The sequence below is a fragment of the Mesoplodon densirostris genome, chromosome 7 (genome assembly GCF_025265405.1).
Source record: "Mesoplodon densirostris isolate mMesDen1 chromosome 7, mMesDen1 primary haplotype, whole genome shotgun sequence".
Classification (NCBI taxonomy): Eukaryota; Metazoa; Chordata; class Mammalia; order Artiodactyla; family Ziphiidae; genus Mesoplodon; species Mesoplodon densirostris.
The window spans coordinates 91090143-91114326 of NC_082667.1; positions in this window are offsets into that span (position 1 = coordinate 91090143).

Below are 24184 nucleotides of genomic sequence, written 5' to 3' on the forward strand. Positions count from 1 at the left end.
TGATCAAGGTAGCAAGGATGATTCATTATCCACAATTAATCAATATGATACACCACAGTAACAAACTGAAGAATAAAAATCATATGGTCACATCAATAGGTGCATTTAATTCATTTTAAAAGATTTAGCCCCCCTTTATAATAAAAAACTCTCAATAAAATGGGTATAGAAAAAACGTACCTTGCCATAATAAAGGTCATATAAAACAAACACCATACTCAATGGTGAAAAAATGAAAGCTCTCCCTCTAAGATCAGGAGCAAGATTAGACTTACTGTGGTGATTATTTTCAAAGTTATAGAAGTATTGAGTTACTACATTGTTTAACAGAAGCTAAAATTGTGTAGTAGGTTAATTATACCTCAAAAACAAACAAACAATATAACTCACATAAAAAGAGATCAGATTTGTTTTTACCAGAGGCAAAGGTGTTCGGGGATTCAGAAATGTGGTCAAAAGTTAAAACTTCCAGTTACAAGACAATTAAGTACTAGGGATATAACGTACAAGGTGATAAAGATAACTAACAGTGCTATATATTATAAATTATAACTGTTAAGGGTGTAAGTCCAAAAGTTCTCCTCACAGGAAAATGTTTTTCTATTTCCTTAATTTTGTCTCTATATGAGATGATAAATGTTCACTAAACTTATTGTAAAAATAATTGCATGATATATTAAGTCAAATCATTATGTTGGACACCTTAAACTTAGTATTGTATGTCAACTATATATCAATAAAACTGGAAGAAAAAATAACTAAAAAGACTAAGCAACCTGTATAGGCTAAGAATATGAATATGATAGTCGTAGAAAATATTAAAAACAGAAATGAATAGAAAAGATCAATATCCTTAGTAATCAGAGGAATTGTATGTTAGGAAATTTAAAGTAAAATTCAAATTTTGTTATTGAGTTATGATTGACATAGAACATTATAATAGTTTCAGTTGTACAACATGATTATTTGTATATATTATGAAGTGATCACTACAATAAGTCAAGTTAACATACATCACCATATATAATTACAGATTTTTTTCTTGTGATGAGAACTTTTAGATTGACTCAGACAATTTCAAATATGTAATACAGTATTATTGACTATATTCGCCATGTTGTACCTTACACTCCCCACAGTAATTTGTACATTTTGACTCCCTTCATCCATTTCACCCACCCCTTACACCCACCACCTCTAGAAACTAAAATCTGTTCTCTGTATCTATGAGCTTAGTTTTGGTTTTGTTATTTTTTTAGATTCCACATATAAGTGAGATTATATGGTATGTGTTTCTCTGTTTAACTTATTTCACTTAGCATAATGTCCTCAAAGTTGGATGAGATATTTTCCACCATATATACATATATATAAAACACATCTTATTTATCCATTCAACTACTGATGGACACTTAGGATGTTTCCATATCTTGGCTATTATAAAAAATGCTACAATAAACATCCCTATGTTTATTTTTGTTTTCTTCAAATAAGTATCCAGAAGTAGAATTGCTGGACCATGTGGTAGCTCTATATTTAATTTTTTGAGGAAACTCTTTACTGTTTTCCATAGTGGCTGTACAAATTTACATTCCCACCAACAATGCACAAATGTGTCATTCTCTCCACATCCTTGCCAATGCTTGTAATTTTTTTGACATTTTGATAATAGCCATTCTGACAGCTATGAGGTGATATCTCACTGTGATTTTAATTTGGATTTCCCTAATGATTAGTGATGCTGAGCATCTTTTCATATACCTGTTGGCCAACAGTATGTCTTCTCTGGATGAATGTCTATTCAGATCTCTGCTCAGTTCTCAATTGGACAGTTAGATTTTTGTTATTGAGTTGTATGAGGTCTTTATATATTTTGGATCTTAACCTCTTATCAAATATATGACTTGCAAATATTTTCTCCCATTCAGTAAATTGCCTCTTCATTTAGTTGATGGTTTCCCTTGTTGGACAGATGCTTTTTAGTTTGATGTAGGCCCACTTATTTATTTTTGCTTTTGTTGCCCTTGCTTTTGGTGTCAGCTGCAGAAGATCATCACTTAGACTGATGTCAAGAAAACCTATATTTTCTTCTAAGAGTTTTATCATTTTGGGTATTCAAGTCTTGCATCCATTTGAGGTGATTTTTTTTGTTGGTGTAAGAGGGTAGCCCAGTTTTTCATTCTTTTGCATATGGCTGTCCATTTTCCACAACTCCAGTTCTTAAGGAGAGTGTCATTTCCCCATTGTATGTTATTGGCTCTTTTGTTGTAAATTAATTCACTGTATATGTGTGAGTTTATTTCTGATATCTCTATTCTGTTCTATTGATCTATGTGTCTGTCTTATGCCAAAATTATACTGTTTGATTCCAATAGTTTTGTAATACTTTGTAATAAGGAGTATGATGCCTTGAGTTTTGTTTTTCTTTCTCAAGATTGTTTGGGTATTCTGATTTGTTTGTGGTTCCATACAAAACATGATTGTTCTATTTCTGTGAAAAATTACATAGGAATTTTGATAGAGATTGCATCAAATCTGTAGATTGCTTTGTGTAGTATGAACATTTAAATGTTAATTATTCCAATCCATGAGTGTAGAATATCTTTCTATTCATTTGTATCTTATTCAATTTTTTTTAATAAACCACTTATAATCTCAATGTACAGATTTTTACCTCCTTAGTTGAATTTACTTGAAGGTATTGTATTCTTTTTGATGCAATAGTAAATGGAATTTTTTCTCAGTTTCTCTTTCTGATAGTTTATTAGTGTGTAGAAAGGCAAGAGATTTCTGTATATTTATTTTTTATCATGCAAATTCACTGAATTCATTTATTAGTTGTAACTGATTTTTGGTGGAGTCTTTAGGTTTTTTAATATGTAATATTATCTCATTGTCAAATAGTGACTGTTTTACTTCATACTTTCCAATTCGGATGCCATTTTTTTCTTGCCAGATTGCTGTGGCTAGGACTTCCAACACTATGTCATATAAAGCTCGTGAGAGTGGGAATCCTACTCTTGTTCCTGTTAGAGGAAAAAATTTCAGCTATTCAAAATTGAGAATGATGTTAGCTGTGGGCTTGTTGTATATGACCTTTATTATGTTGAGGTAAGTTCCCTCTTTACCTATTTTATTGAGAGTTTTTATTATACATAGATGTTGAATTTTGTAAAAAGCTTATTCTGCATCTATTGAGATGATCATATTATTTCTGTCCTTCATTTTCTTAGTGTGGCATACATATTGATTGATTTGCCAATGATGAACACTCCTTGCATCTCTCATGAAATCCAACTTTATCCTGGTGTATGATCCTTTTAATATATATATATTTAATTTAGTTTGTTAATATTTTGTTGAGGATTTTTGCATCTGTATTCATCAGGGATATTGGCCTGCAATTTGCTTTTTTTTGTAGTGTCCATGTCTTGTTTTGATGTCAGAATAAAGCTGGCCTCATAACATGAGTTTGGGAGTATTCTGGCCTCTTTTCTGGAAGAGTTTGAGAAGATTTGTTATCAATTATTATTTTAATGTTTTGTAGAATTCACAAGTGAAGGCACATGATTCTGGACTTTTGCTTTTTGGAAGGTTTTTGATTTCTGATTCAGTTTTCTTACTAGTAACTGGTCTGTTCATATATTCTATTTCTTCATGATCCAATTTTGGAATATTGTATGTTTCTAGGAAGGTATCCATTTCTCCTAAGTAGTTCACTTTTTTTTTTGACATTTAGTTGTTCACAGTAGTCTCTTATGATTCTTTGTATTACTGTGGTATCAGTTGTAATAATTTTCCTTTATTTCTGATTTTATTTATTTATTCTTATTAACAACACAAAAGTTTCAAAGAGGAAGAAAACACTATATAACACAAACTGTTCAAAACATAAAATGCTGCTATCTGGGGACCTTTTTTTTCTTGGTGGGTCTAGCTAAATATTTATCAATTTTGTTTTTCCTTTCAGAAACCAAAAATTCAAATTATATTTCTCAGATAATCAAATAGAAGTACTGATAAATCCCGAGTTGTTAAAAACTGGATTCTCTCATAGACTGATAGTGAGATTATACATTGAGATAGATTTTTGAGGAAGTTAACAATTTATTATAAGCTATAAATCTATAAATTCTTTGCTTCAGCAATTCCACTTCTAGGAATGTAAGCCAAATGTGTACTAACAGATAACTACAAAAACAATGTGTGTTCAAAAGTACATATGTGTGATAATGTTTGAATTATTTAAATATGAGAAAAAAATCTCTCCATGAGGAACTAGTAGCATATTCATGGCATATTGCTAATATGGGATTCAATTTAAAAAGTAAAGATAATGAAATAATTTATAAATACTGAAATGAAATTATGCTTAGTCTATGTGGTTAAGTGGAAAGGTAAATCATACAAAATAGGAATAGTTTGATGCTATTTACAAAAAAAATATTTGTAAATGTGGAAAAGTACAAATCAAACTAATAATACTGGTTATCACAAAAGTGTGGAAAAAGGGGAGATAAAAGTGACATTTTCACTTTTTTTTTTTTTTGTGGTACGTGGGCCTCTCACTGTTGTGGCCTCTCCCATTGTGGAGCACAGGCTCTGGACATGCAGGCTCAGCAGCCATGGCCCATGGGCCCAGCCGCTCCGTGGCATGTGGGATCTTCCCAGACTGGGGCAGGTACCCGTGTCCCCTGCAAAGGCAGGAGGGCTCCCAACCACTGCACCACCAGGGAAGCCCGACATTTTCACTTTTTGATTTGTATTTTTTGAAATATTAACTAAAAAGTATATGTTGAAAATTTTAAAGAATTAAACTAAAAAAAATTGAGATGAAATTAGTTAACATCCACAAAAGGCTTTCCTTGAATTCTTGATAAATGCAGCAGTGTAATTCTCAATGAGTACATCAGTAGTCATAAGGCTTCTATGGAAAGGAATCAATAAAATGCTGGAGAAATAGTTCATGATTGCCGCTCTGGGGTGTGAAACAGAAATCTTACAAAAATAGAATGTAGAACAGATAAAAATAGTCAACTTTTTACACCAGGTTGCCTAATGGGAATTAGCTGAAATCAAATATGGGCTACTTTAAGTTTAGATGATATCAGGTTTATATTTGTGCTGTTATTTTTTCTATTTCCTTTGTAATATAATATTGGTATTTGAAACCAAATATGTCATCTTTTCCTCATCTCAAGCAATTTCTACCTCATTTATTTTTTAAAGAATTTTTGTCTTATTTTCAAAAATTTAAAATTAAACTTGCAATTAAAAAAAGAGGAAGCAAATATTTACTGAACATCTATTAAGTGCCAGTCACTCTTCTAGGATATGGGTATGCAACAATAATAATAAAAAAAAAAAACAGACAAAGCCCCTGCTTTCATATTGCAAGATATAAAATCTAAACTTTGTCCAATGTTGATATAGATAGCTAGATACATACATACATACATACATACATACAAAAATACATAGACCAACAGATAGTTAGATATAAAGAGGGCAAAAGGATGAGTATCAAGCCAAGGCAATGAGGATGATATTTAAAGTAGCATTGAGGAAAACAACCTTTAATGAATAGGTAAAAAAGAGAACAAAAGGAATTGAAAGAGAAAATCCTGCTGATATTCCAGAAAAGGGCAACAATTACAAAGGCCCTGAGGCAGAAATGTGCTTAGCATATTTCAGGAACAACATGGAGACAAGTATCACTAGAGCTTAGTAAGGAAAGGGGAGAAGAGTAGGAAACATATCAGTTGTGTGTGTGTGTGTGTGTGTGTGTTTATGTGTTGGGAAAGGGGACATGATCTGTGTAGTCCTTTAGGCCAGGGTCAGTGAGCTACACCTCTTTTTGTAAATAAAGTTGTACTAGAATACAGCCATGCCCTTTGGTATGTATTGTCTATGGCTAATTTCATACTATAAAACAGAGTTGAATAATTGCAACAGAGACTGTATAGCTCACAAAGTATAAACTAATGCTATGTGGCCCTTTACAGAACAAGTTTACTGGCTCCTACTTGAAACCATTGTAAAGATTTTGGTTTATTGTAAATGTGATGGGAGACCAGATGTTTGATTCCTATTTTATTTAATGTCTTGCAGGTAATGATAAAGGTTTCAGATTTATTCTATGTGTGATTAGATGTCTTTGAAGATTTTTACTTAGGGTAGTGATCAAAGGATTATTGTCATGATTTTGTGAAGAATATATTGTAACAAAGCAAGAATGGAAGCATAGAGAAGACTCAGATGGTCGAAAAGCAGAATGAATAAGAAATAAGAGAGGTTTGAATAAAGAATATAACATTGGAAAGAAGGAAAGTATGATCAATGGGAATTGCTTATATATTGGATAAGGTGGTGAGAGAAAGTTAAAAATCAAGAAGGACTCCTAGGTTTATAGCTTGAGCAATTTGTGATATAGGAACATTTTGGATGGATCCAGTTTGGAAGAGGGAGAATACATGTGGCTGTTAGGGATATGATGTATATTGGATAACTATTATATTTCCAATGCAAATAAAAATGGATATAAGGATTCAAGAAGCAAAAATTGATGAAAAAAAATTTATAGTCATTGGTCTACAGAGAGTAACTCTAAGAAATTAGATGAGTTTACCCAGGGACAGAATTTTGACAAAGTAATAGATAAATTTTAGATGTTTAGCACAAAAGTAGAATGAGATCAAGGGGGTCTGTGACTTGGTGTGACAATCAGATTATAGCCATAGTGTAATCACTTGTTCATTTTAACAACAGTTGGAATTTTGGAGGAGGATGAATACAATAAATAGAGAGGGGTTGGAGAGTAAAGGATTTGCAGATAGTTGATTTTAATAGTATACCATGTATTCTAAACTGTATTAGAAAGTAGGGGGAGGAAGGTGCTACAGAGAGGGGATATATGTATACATATAGCTGATTCACTTCCTTGTACAGCAGAAACTAACACAACATTATAAAGTAACTATACCCCAATAAAAAATTTAAAATAAAAATAAAGACATAAGGAGTTTGATGGATTTTGAAAAAGTGGTAGGATAAGCGACTTCTATACATACAGAAAGAAATCTTCTCATAATGTAATGGCTGTTAACAAGTCCAAAGAAATATATACTACTAAGGGTTGATCTCTAACTTTCCTTTATTATAAAAAGGAGAATAACTTTAAATTATTTTAATAACGAGATTAAAATAAATTAAATTATTTTTAATAAATTATTTTAATAGCTCCTTGTATTTGTGTGTCATTTTATAGTTTATATGTTACACATATAATAGAATGTCCAAAAATTAGTAAAACAGTAAATGAGCATTGAGCATTTTCTTAGAGACTTAATAAATAAAGGTAATCTATCAATAATGAAAGTACCAACCAAACATACTTCAGAGATATCTTAAAAAGGAAAACAGAAAAAAAAATAAGTAAAGTTTTGTTTAAGGTATGCTGAATTTGGACATCCCCTTACTAAGAATTCCACTTTTTTAAGCTATATTTTAGTCATGTGAGGAAGCACTGTCGATACTGGGTAATTATCAAAATCAAATTATTCTTTTCTGCTTATGTAATTCTTTGGAAATAAGCAGTTATTTTTTGTCAATTATATGGATCTTAAAGATAAGAACTGATGTGTTTTCTTTTTTTTTTTTTTTTTTTTTCTTCCATTTTTTTTTTATTAGTTTCTGCTTTATAACAAAGTGAATCAGTCATACATATACATCTGTTCCCACATCCCCTCCCTCATGCATCTCCCTCCCTCCCACCCTCCCTATCCCTCCCCTCCAGGCAGTCACAAAGCACCGAGCTGATCTCCCGGTGCTCTGCGGCTGCTTCCCACTATCTATCTAGCCTACGTTTGGTAGTGTATATATCTCCATGCCTCTCTTTCGCTTTGTCACAGCTTACCCTACCCCCTCCCCATATCCTCAAGTCCATTCTCAAGTAGGTCTGTGTCTTTATTCCCGTTTTACCCCTAGGTTCTTCATGACATTTTTTTTTCTTATATTCCATATATATGTGTTAGCATACGGTATTTGTCTTTCTCTTTCTGACTTACTTCACTCTGTATGACAGACTCTAGGTCTATCCACCTCATTACAAAAAGCTCAGTTTCGTTTCTTTTTATGGCTGAGTAATATTCCATTGTATATATGTGCCACATCATCTTTATCCATTCATCCGATGATGGACACTTAGGTTGTTTCCAGCTCCAGGCTATTGTGAATAGAGCTGCAATGAACATTTTGGTACATGACTCTTTTTGAATTATGGTTTTCTCTGGGTATATGCCTAGTAGTGGGATTGCTGGATCATATGGTAGTTCTATTTTTAGTTTTTTAAGGAACCTCCATACTGTTCTCCATAGTGGCTGTACCAATTCACATTCCCACCAGCAGTGCAAGAGTGTTCCCTTTTCTCCACACCCTCTCCAGCATTTATTGTTTCTAGATTTCTTGATGATGGCCATTCTGACTGGTGTGAGATGATATCTCATTGTAGTTTTGATTTGCATTTCTCTAATGATTAATGATGTTGAGCATTCTTTCATGTGTTTGTTGGCAGTCTGTATATCTTCTTTGGAGAAATGCCTATTTAAGTCTTCTGCCCATTTTTGGATTGGGTTGTTTGTTTTTTTGTTATTGAGCTGCATGAGCTGTTTATAAATTTTGGAGATTAATCCTTTGTCAGTTGCTTCATTTGCAAATATTTTCTCCCATTCTGAGGGTTGTCTTTTGGTCTTGTTTATGGTTTCCTTTGCTGTGCAAAAGCTTTGAAGTTTCATTAGGTCCCATGTGTTTATCTTTGTTTTTATTTCCATTTCTCTAGGAGGTGGGTCCAAAAGGATCTTGCTGTGATTTATGTCATAGAGTGTTCTACCTATGTTTTCCTCTAAGAGTTTGATAGTTTCTGGCCTTACATTTAAGTCTTTAATCCATTTTGAGCTTATTTTTGTGTATGGTGTTAGGGAATGATCTAATCTCATACTTTTACATGTCCCTGTCCAGTTTTCCCAGCACCACTTATTGAAGAGGCTGTCCTTTCTCCACTGTACAGTCCTGCCTCCTTTATCAAAGATAAGTTGGCCATATGTGCCTGGGTTTATCTCTGGGCTTTCTATCCTGATCCACTGATCTATCTTTCTGTTTTTATGCCAGTACCACACTGTCTTAATTACTGTAGCTTTGTAGTATAGTCTGAAGTCAGGGAGCCTGATTCCTCCAGCTCCTTTTTTCGTTCTCAAGATTGCTTTGGCTATTCGGGGTCTTTTGTTTTTCCAAACAAATTTTGAAATTTTTTGTTCTAGTTCTGTGAAAAATGCCAGTGGTAGTTTGATAGGGATTGCATTGAATCTGTAGATTGCTTTGGGTAGTAGAGTCATTTTCACAATATTGATTCTTCCAATCCAGGAGCATGGTATCTCTCTCCATCTGTTTGTATCATCTTTAATTTCTTTCATCAGTGTCTTATAATTTTCTGCATACAGGTCTTTTGTCTCCTTAGGTAGGTTTATTCCTAGATATTTTATTCTTTTTGTTGCAATGGTAAATGGGAGTGTTTTCTTGATTTCATTTTCAGATTTTTCATCATTAGTGTACAGGAATGCCAGAGATTTCTGTACATTAATTTTGTAACCTGCTACTTTACCAAATTCATTGATTGGCTCTAGTAGTTTTTCGGTAGCATCTTTAGGATTCTCTATGTATAGTATCATGTCATCTGCAAACAATGACAGCTTTACTTCTTCTTTTCCGATTTGGATTCCTTTTATTTCCTTTTCTTCTCTGATTGCTGTGGCTAAAACTTCCAAAACTAGGTTGAATAAGAGTGGTGAGAGTGGGCAACCTTGTCTTGTTCCTGATCTTAGTGGAAACGGTTTCAGTTTTTCACCATTGAGGACAATGTTGGCTGTGGGTTTGTCATATATGGCCTTTATTATGTTGAGGAAAGTTCCCTCTATGCCTACTTTCTGCAGGGTTTTTATCATAAATGGGTGTTGAATTTTGTCGAAAGCTTTCTCTGCATCTATTGAGATGATCATATGGTTTTTCTCCTTCAGTTTGTTAATATGGTGTATCACATTGATTGATTTGCGTATATTGAAGAATCCTTGCATTCCTGGAATAAACCCCACTTGATCATGGTGTATGATCCTTTTAATGTGCTGTTGGATTCTGTTTGCTAGTATTTTGTTGAGGATTTTTGCATCTATGTTCATCAGTGATATTGGCCTGTAGTTTTCTTTCTTTGTGACATCCTTGCCTGGTTTTGGTATCAAGGTGATGGTGGCCTCGTAGAATGAGTTTGGGAGTGTTCCTTCCTCTGAAATTGTTTGGAAGAGTTTGAGAAGGATGGGTGTTAGCTCTTCTCTAAATGTTTGATAGAATTCGCCTGTGAAGCCATCTGGTCCTGGGCTTTTGTTTGATGGAAGATTTTTAATCACAGTTTCAATTTCAGTGCTTGTGATTGGTCTATTCATATTTTCTATTTCTTCCTGAGTCAGTCTTGGCAGGTTGTGCATTTCTAAGAATTTGTCCATTTCTTCCAGGTTGTCCATTTTATTGGCATAGAGTTGCTTGTAGTAATCTCTCATGATCTTTTGTATTTCTGCAGTGTCAGTTGTTACTTCTCCTTTTTCATTTCTAATTCTATTGATTTGAGTCTTCTCCCTTCTTTTCTTGATGAGTCTGGCTAATGGTTTGTCAATTTTGTTTATCTTCTCAAAGAACCAGCTTTTAGTTTGGTTGATCTTTGCTATCGTTTCCTTCATTTCTTTTTCATTTATTTCTGATCTGATCTTTATGATTTCTTTCCTTCTGCTAGCTTTGGGGGTTTTTTGTTCTTCTTTCTCTAATTGCTTTAGGTGCAGGGTCAGGTTGTTTACTCGAAATGTTTCCTGTTTCTTAAGGTGGGATTGTATTGCTATAAACTTCCCCCTTAGAACTGCTTTTGCTGCATCCCATAGGTTTTGGGTTGTCGTGTCTCCATTGTCATTTGTTTCTAGGTATTTTTTAATTTCCTCTCTGATTTCTTCAGTGATCACTTCGTTATTCAGTAGTGTATTGTTTAGCCTCCATGTGTTTGTATTTTTTACAGATCTTTTCCTGTAATTGATGTCTAGTCTCATAGCATTGTGGTCGGAAAAGATACTTGATACAATTTCAATTTTCTTAAATTTACCAAGGCTTGATTTGTGACCCAAGATATGATCTATCCTGGAGAATGTTCCATGAGCACTTGAGAAAAATGTGTATTCTGTTGTTTTTGGATGAAATGTCCTATAAATATCAACTAAGTCCATCTTGTTTAATGTATCATTTAAAGCTTGTGTTTCCTTATTTATTTTCATTTTGGACGATCTGTCCATTGGTGAAAGTGGGGTGTTAAAGTCCCCTACTATGATTGTGTTACTGTCGATTTCCCCTTTTATGGCTGTTAGTATTTGCCTTATGTATTGAGGTGCTCCTTTGTTGGGTGCATAAATATTTACAATTGTTATATCTTCTTCTTGGATCGATCCCTTGATCATTATGTAGTGTCCTTCTTTGTCTCTTCTAATAGTCTTTATTTTAAAGTCTATTTTGTCTGATATAAGAATTGCTACTCCAGCTTTCTTTTGATTTCCATTTGCATGGAATATCTTTTTCCATCCCCTTACTTTCAGTCTGTATGTGTCTCTAGGTCTGAAGTGGGTCTCTTGTAGACAGCATATATATGGGTCTTGTTTTTGTATCCATTCAGCCACTCTGTGTCTTTTGGTGGGAGCATTTAGTCCATTTACATTTAAGGTAATTATTGATATGTATGTTCCTATTCCCATTTCCTTAATTGCTTTGGGTTCGTTATTGTAGGTATATTCCTTCTGTTGTGTTTCTTGCCTAGAGAAGTTCCTTTAGCATTTGTTGTAAAGCTGGTTTGGTGGTGCTGAACTCTCTCAGCTTTTGCTTGTCTGTAAAGGTTTTAATTTCTCCATCAAATCTGAATGAGATCCTTGCTGGGTAGAGTAATCTTGGCTGCAGGTTTCTCTCCTTCATCACTTTAATTATGTCCTGCCACTCCCTTCTGGCTTGTAGAGTTTCTGCTGAGAGATCAGCTGTTAACCTGATGGGGATTCCCTTGTGTGTTATTTGTTGTTTTTCCCTTGCTGCTTTTAATATGATTTCTTTGTGTTTAATTTTTGACAGTTTGATTAATATGTGTCTTGGTGTATTTCTCCTTGGATTTATTCTGTATGGGACTCTCTGTGCCTCCTGGACTTGATTAACTATTTCCTTTCCCATATTGGGGAAGTTTTCAACTATAATCTCTTCAAATATTTTCTCAGTCCCTTTCTTTTTCTCTTCTTCTTCTGGAACCCCTATAATTCGAATGTTGGTGCGTTTAATGTTGTCCCAGAGGTCTCTGAGACTGTCCTCTGTTCTTTTCATTCTTTTTTCTTTATTTTGCTCTGCATCAGTTATTTCCACTATTTTATCTTCCACCTCACTTATCCGTTCTTCTGCCTCAGTTATTCTGCTATTGATCCCATCTAGAGTATTTTTTATTTCATGTATTGTGTTTTTAATCGATGCCTGATTCATCTTTAGTTCTTCTAGGTCCTTGTTAACTGTTTCTTGCATTTTGTCTATTCTATTTCCAAGATTTTGGATCATCTTTACCATCATTATTCTGAATTCTTTTTCAGGTAGACTGCCTATTACCTCTTCATTTGTTAGGTCTGGTAGGTTTTTATCTTGCTCCTTCACCTGCTGTGTGTTTTTCTGTCTTCTCATTTTGCTTATGTTACTGTGTTTGGGGTCTCCTTTTTGCAGGCTGCAGATTCGTAGTTCCCGTTGTTTTTCGTGTCTGACCCCAGTGGCTAAGGTTGTTTCAGTAGGTTGTATAGGCTTCCTGGTGGGGGGGAGTAATGCCTGTGTTCTGGTGGTTGAGGCTCGATCTTGTCTTTCTGGTGGACTGGTCCACGTCTGGTGGTGTGTTTTGGGGTGCCTATGGCCTTATTATGTTTTTAGGTAGCTTCTCTGCTAATGGGTGGGGTTGTGTTCCTGCCTTGCTAGTTGCTTGGCATAGGGTGACCAGCACTGTAGCTTGCTGGTCGTTGACTGAAGCTGGGTGCTGTTGTTGGGATGGAGATCTCTGGGAGATTTTCGCTGCTTGATATTATGTGGAGCTGGGAGGTCTCTTGTGGACCCGTGTCCTGAAGTTGGCTCTCCCACTTCAGAGGCACAGCACTGGCTCCTGGCTGCAGCACCAAGAGCCTTTCATCCACCCAGCTCAGAATAACAGGGAGAAAAAGCAGAAAGAAAGAATTAGTAGAAGAAAGAAAGAGAGAGGGAAAGAAAGGAAGAAGGGAAGAAAGGAAGTAAGGAAGGAAGAAAGAAAGAAAGGAGGGAGGGAGGGGGCAATGAAAGCAAAAGGAAGAGTGAATGGAAGAAGGGAGGGAGGGAGGGAGGAAGGAAAGAAAGAAAGAAAGACAGGAGGGAGGGAGGGAGGAAGGAAAGAAAAAGAAAGTGGAAAGCAGAAGGGTGGGAGGGAGGGAGGAAAGAAAAAGAAAGAAGGAAAGGAAGAGCGGAGGGAGGGAGGGAGGAAGGGAAGGTAGGAAAAAAAGAAAGAGCAGGTAAAGTAAAATAGAGTAAAGTATGAAATATAGTAGCGTTATTAAAATTAGAAAGTAATTATTGAAAAAAAAAAAAAAAAACGGACCGATAGAACCCTGGGACATATGGTGGAAGCAAAGCTATACAGAGAGAATCTTACACAGAAGATTACCCATACACATTCACAAAAAGAGAGCAGGGGGAAAAATCAAAAATCTTGCTCTCCAAGCCCACCTCCTCAATTTGGGATAATTCGTTGTAAAAAGAGGAAAAGGGCAAGAAGTCTGAAATCTTGCTCTCTAAGTCCACCTCCTTACTTTGGAATAATTCGTTGTAAAAAGAGGAAAAGGGGGGAAAGTCTTAAATCTTGTCCTCAAAGTCCACTTCCTCAATTTGGGATGATTCGCTGTCCATTCATGCACTCCACAGACGCAGGGCACATCAAATGGACCGTGGAGCTTTAATCCGCTGCCTCTGAGGCTGCACAGAGAGATTTCTCTGACTCTGGTCTCACAGCTCCCGGGTATCAGCCTTGGACTTGGCCCCGCCTCTGTGCGTAGGTCGCCGGAGGGCGTCCGTTCTTCGCTCAGACAGGACGGGTTTAAAGGAGCCGCTGATTCGGGGGCTCTGGCTCACTCATGCAGAGGGGAGGGAGGGGCGCGCAGTGTGGGGCGGGCCTGCGGCGGCAGAGGCCGGCGTGACGTTGCAGCAGCCCGTGGCGCTCCGTGCGCTTTCCCGGGAAAGCCGTCCCCGGGTATCGGGACCCCGGCAGTGGCGGGGTGCACAGGTCCCCCGGAAGGCGGGGCGGACAGTGACCCGCGCTCGCACACAGGCCCCGCGGCTGCGGCGGCAGCGGGCGGCGGTGACGGGCCGCGGGGGCGGCGGCGGCAGCGGGCCTCGGCGGCGGCGGCGGCGGGCGGCGGCAGGCGGGGGCGGTGGCGGGCTGCGGGGGCGGCGGCGGCGGGCCGCGGCGGCGGCGGCGGCGGCGGCGGCGGGCCGCGGCGGCGGCGGGCCGCGGCGGCGGCGGCGGCGGCGGGCCGCGGCGGCGGCGGCGGCGGCGGCGGCGGCGGGCCGCGGCGGGCGGCGGCGGGCGGTGGCGGGCCGCCGCGGCGGCGGGCGGCGTCGGGCGGTGGGCGGCGGCGGGCCGCGGCGGCGGCGGGCGGCTGCGGCGGCCCACGCCCGTCTCCGAGGTCCACGCCTTACCCGCGGCTCGCGCCTGTCTCCGGCGCTTCCCTAAGCAGCCCTTTTAATGCCCTCTCCTCGCACACCAGGAAACGAAAGTGAAAGTGAAAAAAGACTCTTGCCTCTTCAGCAACTCCAGACCCTTTCCCCGGACTCCCTCCGGGCTAGCCGTGGTGCTCTAACCCCTTCAGGCTCTCTTCCTGCCGCCAGCCCCAGTCCTCTCCCTGCGCTCCGACTGAAAGCCGATACCCAAGCCTCAGCTCCCAGCCCCGCCCGCCACGGCGGCCGAGCAGAGAAGCCTCTCGGGCTGGTGTGTGCCTGAGGGCACCGATCCTCTGTGCCGGAATCTCTCCGCTTTGCCCTCCACACCCCTGTTGCTGTGCTCTCCTCCGCTACTCCGAAGCTTTCCCCCTCCGCCACCTGCAGTCTCCGCCCGCGAAGGGGCTTGCAGTGTGTAGAAACCTTCCCTCCTTCACGGCTCCCTCCCACTGGTGCAGGTCCCGTCCCTATCCTATTGTCTCTGTTTATTCTTTTTTTCTTTTGCCCTACCCAGGTATGTGGGGAGTTTCTTGCCTTTTAGGGGGTCTGAGGTCTTCTGTCGGCGTTCAGTAGGTGTTCTGTAGGAGTTGTTCCACGTGTAGATGAATTTCTGATGTATATGTCGGGAGGAAGGTGATCTCCGCGTCTTACTCTTCCGCCATCTTCCTCCGGCCCTGATGTGTTTTCTAAAGTATACTCTTGAGAAGACATGTACTCTTTGTTTTCCTACCAACTTCTTGGGGTTTGATGGTGACACTGTTACTGAGCTCATAATGTTACCTGAATATGGATGAATCCTGTTTATAGGATCTTGCTTAAATAGATGAGCTCTGTACTTGGGTAGATATAATTCACATTTTTAAGGGAGATTATGTACTACTACATGTTCTTTAATTTAGTTATAAGTTTTGACTCTGTTACAGTAGAAATGGAAACTAAACATTAACTGTATTTCAAAAGTTTTTCTTACAAATGTTATTACAGATTAAGCAAGTTGATCTCAAATTTAAATATGCATAGTCCTGCAAAATTGCTGTTCTTGCACAAGTATTTGGTGCCAACACATTCTTACAATTCACTGAGCTGTATTGTATGATTGCATACGCAGCTAACACAGACATTTTCCACTTTACTGAGTAGGTTCAGAGCCAAAGCAGAGACACTTATTTATTTAGTGTCACCTATAGTTAAAGTTATGTCAGGATTTCCTTTATGAATCTGTTTTAGAGCTCTATAACATTATAATAGACCTAATCACAGAATGAATCCAAATTTCTCTCTAAAGAGTATCAAGCAACATAGGTTTATAAAAAGTAGGCTGCATATGTAGGGCTAAGGAAACATTCCAATATTAAAAGGAACACAATTTCTAAGGAGCTTGTAATGAATCTTATTTGAATTTAGATCCTTCCATTTAAAGCATCTATGGCCCTGAGAAACACCTATATCTTAATCTCCATTTTCATCATGGAGTTAGTATTGAATAACAACTATTAAATTCATAACTTAAAAAAAACCCAATCATTTATTCAGTACCAGGTACCTTCTAAACACCTTTAACTAGCTAACTAACACACACTAACTAATTTAATTCTCATAACACATTGAGATGAGCTGTATTATCTTAATTTTATAGTGAGTGAAAGTGAATAAGAGAGGTTAAGTAGTTTACCTTCGTCATGATTAATTTAGTACAGGGGCTTGGATTTGAATCTAATATAGTCTGTATCCTAACTTCATACCCTTAACTTTATGCCCTACAGCCACCATTTGTGAGAATTAAATAAATGATTCCTTCAAGAAACTAATCCCAATGCTTGGCACACAGCTAGTGTTCAATAAATAATAGCTATAGAATTTAAAATGAATAAAACAGTAGGTTGTTTAAAAGGTGTAAAACAGAAATATCCTAGCCAAGCCTTTTCATTCAGAAACAGAAAACTGAAGTGTAGACATATTATGACTTTGTCAATTCAAATGTTTTCTTAAGCGATTAAATCTGTTATTTACAAATTAAAAGTAATTAAACTTAAAGCTATCTATATGTTTGTTAATTTATCTAGACAAAAATGATTATAAGCTATATATATAAATATAAATATAAATAAATAAAATATATATATATATATATATATATATATATATATATATATATATGATAGTCCTGCAGAATAGAGAGGAATGTTAAATAAATTAGACATAGATAATTCTCTCAGGAGCTTGTCATCTATAGGTGCTCATAGAACCAGAACAAAGACATTTGAGATGGTTTGTCATTCTTCAGTTGGTTTCTTCAGTTAGTCAGTAGATCACTTATTTAGCTAGTATTTCATGAAACTCTCCTCTGTGACTTTCAGGAACTCTGCCTTGACTCTGGGATACATTAGTGAACAACACAGAAGTTGAATTTATTCTCACAGAAGCAAAATTTCATAAAAGATTCACTAATAACATCTTTGAACAGTTCAACATTAGTCAAAACTGTTTAGGGCAGGGGCAACTAGAACAATTTAATGCAAGAAATGCTGTTTCCACTGGACCTTAAAGAAAGGTAAGAGCTGGCACAGTGGAGATACGGCTAGAAACGCATTCTTAAAACAATGTAAACAGACACACTAGGAAGCCCCTTCATGGACGGAGACTGCGGGTGGCGGAGGGGGGAAGCTTCAGGGCCACGGAGGAGAGCACAGCAACAGGGGTGTGGAGGACAAAGAGGAGAGATTCCCGCATGGAGGATCAGTGCCGACCAGAGCTCACCAGCCAGAGAGGCTTGTCTGTTCACCCACCAGGGCGGGCGGGGACTGGGAGCTGAGGCTCCGGCTTTGGTCAGATCCCAGGGAGAGGACTAGCTGGCTGTGTGAACAGAGCCTGAAGGGATTAGTGCACCACAGCTAGCTGGGAGGGAGTCCGGGAAAATGTCTGGACCTGACGAAGAGGCAAGAGACTTTTTATTCCTTCTTTGTTTCCTGGTGCGCAAGGAGAGGGGATTAATAGCACCTCTTAAAAGAACTCCAGAGACTGGCACAAGCCGTGGCTAAAAGTATGGACTCCAGAGACGGGCATGAGATGCTAAGGCTGTTGCTCCTTCCACCAAGAAGCCTGTGTGCAAGCACAGGTCACTCTCCACACCTCCCTTCCAGGGAGCCTCTGCATCCCGTCACTGCCAGAGTCCCAGGATCCAGGGACAACTTCCCCGGGAGAACACACGGCATGTCTCAGGCTGGTGCAACGTCCCACTGGCCTCAGCCACTGCAGGTTTGCCCTGCATCCGTACCCACTGTCCCCACAGTCTGATTGAGACAGAGCCCCGAATCAGCTGTTCCTTTAACCCCGTCCTGTCTGAGTGAAGAACAGAAGCCCTCTAGCGACCTACACGCAGAGGCAGGACCAAATGCAAAGCTGAGTCCCGGGAGTTGTGCAAACAAAGAAGAGAAAGGGAAATTTCTCCCAGAAGCCTAAGGAGTAGTGGATGAAATCTCCACAATCAACTTGATGTACCCTGCATTGGTGGAATACCTTAATAGACAGTGAATCAACCCAAATTGAGGAGGTGGACTTTGAGAGCAAGATTTATTATTTTTCCCACTTTTCTTCTTTTTGTGAGTGTGTATGTGTACGCTTCTGTGTGAGCTTTTGTCTGTACAGCTTTGCTTTCACCATTTTCCCTAAGGTTCTGTCCATCCTTTTTTTGTTGTTGTTGTATGTTTGTTTGTTTTTTTTTACTTTTTAAAAAAATTGTTTTCTTAATAATTGTTTTTATTTTAACAACTTTATTTTACCTTACTTTATTTGATTGTATCCTCTTTCTTTCTGTCTTTCTATATTTTCTCCCTTTTATTCTGAGCTGTGTGGATGAAAGGCTCTTTGTGCTGCAGCCAGGAGTCAGTGCTGTGCCTCTGAGGTGGGAGAGCCAACTTCAGGACACGGGTCCACAAGAGACCTCTCAGCTCCAAGCAATATCACATAGTGAAAATCTCCCAGAGATCTGCATCTCAACACCAACACCGAGCTTCACTCAACAACCAGCAGGCTACAGTGCTGGACACTCTATGCCAAACAACTAACAAGACAGGAACACAACCCCACCCATTAGCAGAGAGGCTGCCTAAAATAATAATAAGTAGACAGACACCCCAAAACACACCACCAGACGTGAAACTGCCCAGTGGAAAGAAAAGATCCAGCCTCATCCACCAGAACACAGGCACTAGTCCCCTCCACCAGGAAGCTTACACAACCCACTGAATCAACTTTAGCCACTGGGGACAGACACAAAAAACAACGGGAACTATGAACTTGCAGCCTGCAAAAAGGAGACCCCAAACACAGTAAGATAAGCAAAATGAGAAGACACAAAAACACACAGAAGATGAAGGAGCAAGATAAAAACCCACCAGCCCTAACAAATGAAGAGTAAATAAGCAGTCTACCTGAAAAAGAATTCAGAATAATGATAGTAAAGATGATCCAAAATCTTGGAAATAGAATAGACAAAATGCAAATAACATTTAACAAGAACCTAGAAGAACTAAAGAGGAAACAAGTAATGATGAACAACACAATAAATGCAATTAAAAATACTCTAGAAGGGATCAATAGCAGAATAACTGAAGCAGAAGGAAAGAAAAGTGGCCTGGATGATAAAATAGTGGAAATAACTACTTCAGAGCAGAATAAAGTAAAAAGAATGAAAAGATCTGAGAACAGTCTCAGAGACCTCTGGGACAACATTAAACGCACCAACATTCGAATTATAGGGGTTCCAGAAGAAGAAGAGAAAAAGAAAGGGACTGAGAAAATATTTGAAGAGATTATAGTTGAAAACTTCCCTAATATGGGAAAGGAAATAGTTAATCAAGTCCAGGAAGCACAGAGATTCCCAGACAGGATAAATCCAAGGAGAAACACGCCAAGACACATATTAATCAAACTGTCAAAAATTAAATACAAAGAAACATATTAAAAGCAGCAAAGGAAAAACAACAAATAAGACACAAGGGAATCCCCATAAGGTTAACAGCTGATCTTTCAGCAGAAAGTCTGCAAGCCAGAAGGGAGTGGCAAGACATATTTTAAGTGATGAAGGAGGAAAACCTAAAACAAAGATTATACTACCCAACAAGGATCTCATTCAGATTTGATGGAGAAAATAAAACCTTTACAGACAAGCAAAAGCTGAGAGAGCTCAGAACCACCAAACCAGCTTTACAACAAAGGCTAAAGGGACTTCCTTAGGCAAGAAACACAAGAGAAGGAAAAGGCCTACAATAACAAACACAAAACAATTAAGAAAATAGGAATAGGAACATACATATTGATAATTACCTTAAATGTAAATGGATTAAATGTTCCCACCAAAAGATACAGACTGGCTGAATGGATACAAAAACAAGACCCATATATATGCTGTCTACAAGACACCAACTTTAGACCTAGGGACACATACAGAATGAAAGTGAGGGGATGGAATAAGATATTCCATGCAAATTGAAACCAAAAGAAAGTTGGAGTAGCAATTATCATATCAGACAAAATAGACTTTAAAATAAAGACTATTGGGCTTCCCTGGTGGCACAGTGGTTGAGAGTCCACCTGCCGATGCAGGGAACATGGGTTCATGCCCCAGTCCAGAAAGATCCCACATGCCATGGGGCAGCAAGGCCCGTGAGCAATGGCCACTGGGCCTGTGTATCTGGAACCTTCACTCCTCAATGGGAGAGGCCACAACAGTGAGAAGCCAGCATACCACAAAAAATAAATTAATTAATTAAAATAACATAAAGACTATTACAAGAGACAAAGAAGGACACTACTTAATGATCAAGGGATCGATCCAAGAAGATATAACAATTGTAAGTATTTATGCACCCAAAATAGGAGAACCTCATTACATAAGGCAAATGCTAACAGCCATAAAAGGGGAAATCGACAGTAACAGGTTCATTGTAAGGGACTTTAACACCCCACTTTCACCAATGGACAGATCATCCAAAATGAAAATAAATAAGGAAACACAAGCTTTAAATGATACATTAAACAAGATGGACTTAGTTGATATTTATAGGACATTCCATCCAAAAGCAACAGAATACACATTTTTCTCAAGTGCTCATGGAACATTCTTCAGGATATATCATATCTTGGGTCACAAATCAAGCCTTGGTAAGTTTAAGAAAATTGAAATTGTATCAAGTATATTTTCTGACCACAATGCTATGAGATTAGATATCAATTACAGGAAAACGTCTGTAAAAAATACAAACACATGGAGGCTAAACAATACACTACTTTATAATGAAGTGATCACTGAAGAAATCAAAGAGGAAATTTAAAAATACCTAGAAACAAATGACAATGGAGACACGACGACCCAAAACCATGGGAAGCAGCAAAAGCAGTTCAAAGAGGGAAGTGTATAGCAATACAATCCTACCTTAAGAAACAGGAAACATCTATAACAACCTAAACTTGAATAAACAACCTAACCTTGCACCTAAAGCAATTAGAAAAAGAAGAACAAAAAACAAAAACAAAAACAAAAACCCCAAAGTTAGCAGAAGGAAAGAAATCATAAAGATCAGGACAGAAATAAATGAAAAAGAAATGAAGGAAATGATAGCAAAGATCAATAAAACTAAAAGCTGGTCCTTTGAGAAGATAAACAAAATTGATAAACCATTAGCCAGACTCATCAAAAAAAAAGGGAGAAGACTCAATAGAATTAGAAATGAAAAAGGAGAAGTAACAACTGACACTGCAGAAATACAAAAGATCATGAGAGATTACTACAAGCAACTCTATGCCAATAAAATGGACAACCTGGAAGAATGGACAAATTCTTAGAAATGCACAACCTGCCAAGACTGAATCAGGAAGAAATAGAAAATATGAACAGACCAATCACAAGCACTGAAATTGAAGCTGTGATTAAAAATCTTCCAACAAACAAAAACCCAGGACCAGATGGCTTCACAGGCGAATTCCATCAAACATTTAGAGAAGAGATAATGCCTATCCTTCTCAAACTCTTCCAAACTACAGAAGAAGGAGGAACACTCCCAAACTCATCCCTGATACCAAAACCAGACAATGATGTCACAAAGAAAGAAAACTACAGGCCAATGCCAGTGATGTACATAGATGCAAAAATCCTCAACAAAATACTAGCAAACAGAATTCAATAGCACATTAAAGGGATCATACACTATGACCAATTGGGATTTATTCCAGGAATGCAAGGATTCTTCAATATATGCAAATCAATCAATGTGATACACCATATTAACAAACTGAAAGAGAAAAAACATTTGATCATCTCAATAGATGCAGAGAAAGCTTTTGACAAAATTCAACACCAATATATGATAAAAACCCTCAAGAAAGTAGTCATATAGGGAACTTCCGTCAACATAATAAAGTCCATATAGGACAAAGCCAAAGCCAATATCGTCCTCAATGGTGAAAAACAGAAAGTATTTCCACTAAGATCAGGAACAAGACAAGGTTTTCCACTCTCACCACTCTTTCTCAAAATAGTTTTGGAAGTTTTAGCCACAGCAATCAGAGAAGAAAAGGAAATAAAAGGAATCCAAATAGATAAAGAAGAAGTAAAACTGTCACTGTTTGCAGATGACATGATACTATACATAGAGAATCCTAAAGATGCTACCAGAAAACTACTAGAGCTAATCAATGTATTTGGTAAATTGGCAGGATACAAAATTACTGCACAGAAATCTCTGGCCTTCGTATACACTCATGATGAAAAATATGAAAGTTAAATTAAGAAAACACTCCATTTACCACTGCAACAAAAAGCATAAAATATCTAGGAATAAACCTACCTAAGGAGGCAAAATACCTTTATGCAGAAAATTATAAGGCACTGATGAAAGAAATTAAAGATGATACAAATAGTTGGAGAGATATACCATGATCTTGAATTGGAAGAATCAACATTGTGAAAATGATTCTACTTCCCAAAGCAATCTACAGATTCAATGAAATGCCTATCAAACTACCACTGGCATTTTTCACAGAAATCAAACTAAAGATTTCACAATTTGTATGGAAACACAAAAGACCCCGAATAGCTAAAGCAATCTTGAGAACGAAAAACAGAGCTGGAGGAATCAGGCTCCCTGACTTCAGACTTTACCACAAAGCTACAGTAATCAAGACAGTATGGTACTGGCACAAAAACACAAATAAAGGTCAAAGGAACAGGATACAAAGCCCAGAGATAAACCCACGCAAATATGGTCACCTTATCTTTGATAAAGCAGGCAGGAATGTACAGTGGAGAAAGGACAGCCTGTTCAATAAGTGGTGTTGGGAAAACTGGACAGGTACATGCAAATGTATGAGATTAGAACATTCCCTAACACCATACACAAAAATAACCTCAAAATGGATTAAAGACCTAAATGTAAGGCCAGAAACTATCAAACTCTTAGAGAAAAACATAGGCAGGACACTCTATGACATAAAACACAGCAAGATCCTTTTTTACCCACCTCTTAGAGAAATGGAAATAAAAACAAAGATAAACAAATGGGACCTAATGAAACTTAAACCCTTTTGCACAGCAAAGGAAACCATAAACAAAATCAAAATACAACCCTCAGAATGTGAGAAAATATTTGCAAATGAAACAAGTGACAAATGATAAATCTCCAAAATTTACAAGCAGCTCATGCAGCTCAATAGCAACAACAACAAAAAAAAACAATGCAATCCAAAAATGGGCAAAAGACCTAAATGGACATTTCTCTAAAGAAGATATACTGATTGCCAGCAAACACATGAAAGAATGTTCAACAACATTAATCATTAGAGAAATGCAAATCAGAACTACAATGAGATATCATCTCACACCTGTCATAATGAGCATCATCAAAAAATCAAGAAACAATAAATACTGGAGAGGGTGTGGAGAAAAGGGAACACTCTTGCACTGCTGGTGGGAATGTGAAGTGGTACAGCCACTATGGAGGACAGTATGGAAGTTCCTTAAAAAACTAAAAATAGAAATACCATACAACCCAACAATCCCACTACTGTGCATATACCCTGAGAAAACCATAATTCAAAAGAGTCACGTACGAAAATGTTCATTGTAGCTCTGTTTACAATAGCCAGGAGATGGAAGCAACCTAACTGTCCATCATCAGATAAATGGATAAAAAAATGTTGCCCATATATACTTTGGAATATTACTCAGCCATAAAAATAAACAAAATCGAGCTATTTGTAGTGAGGTGGATGGACCTAGAGTCTGTCATACAGAGTGAAATAAGTCAGAAAGAGAAAGACAAATACTGTATGCTAACACATATATATGGAATCTAAGAAAAAAATA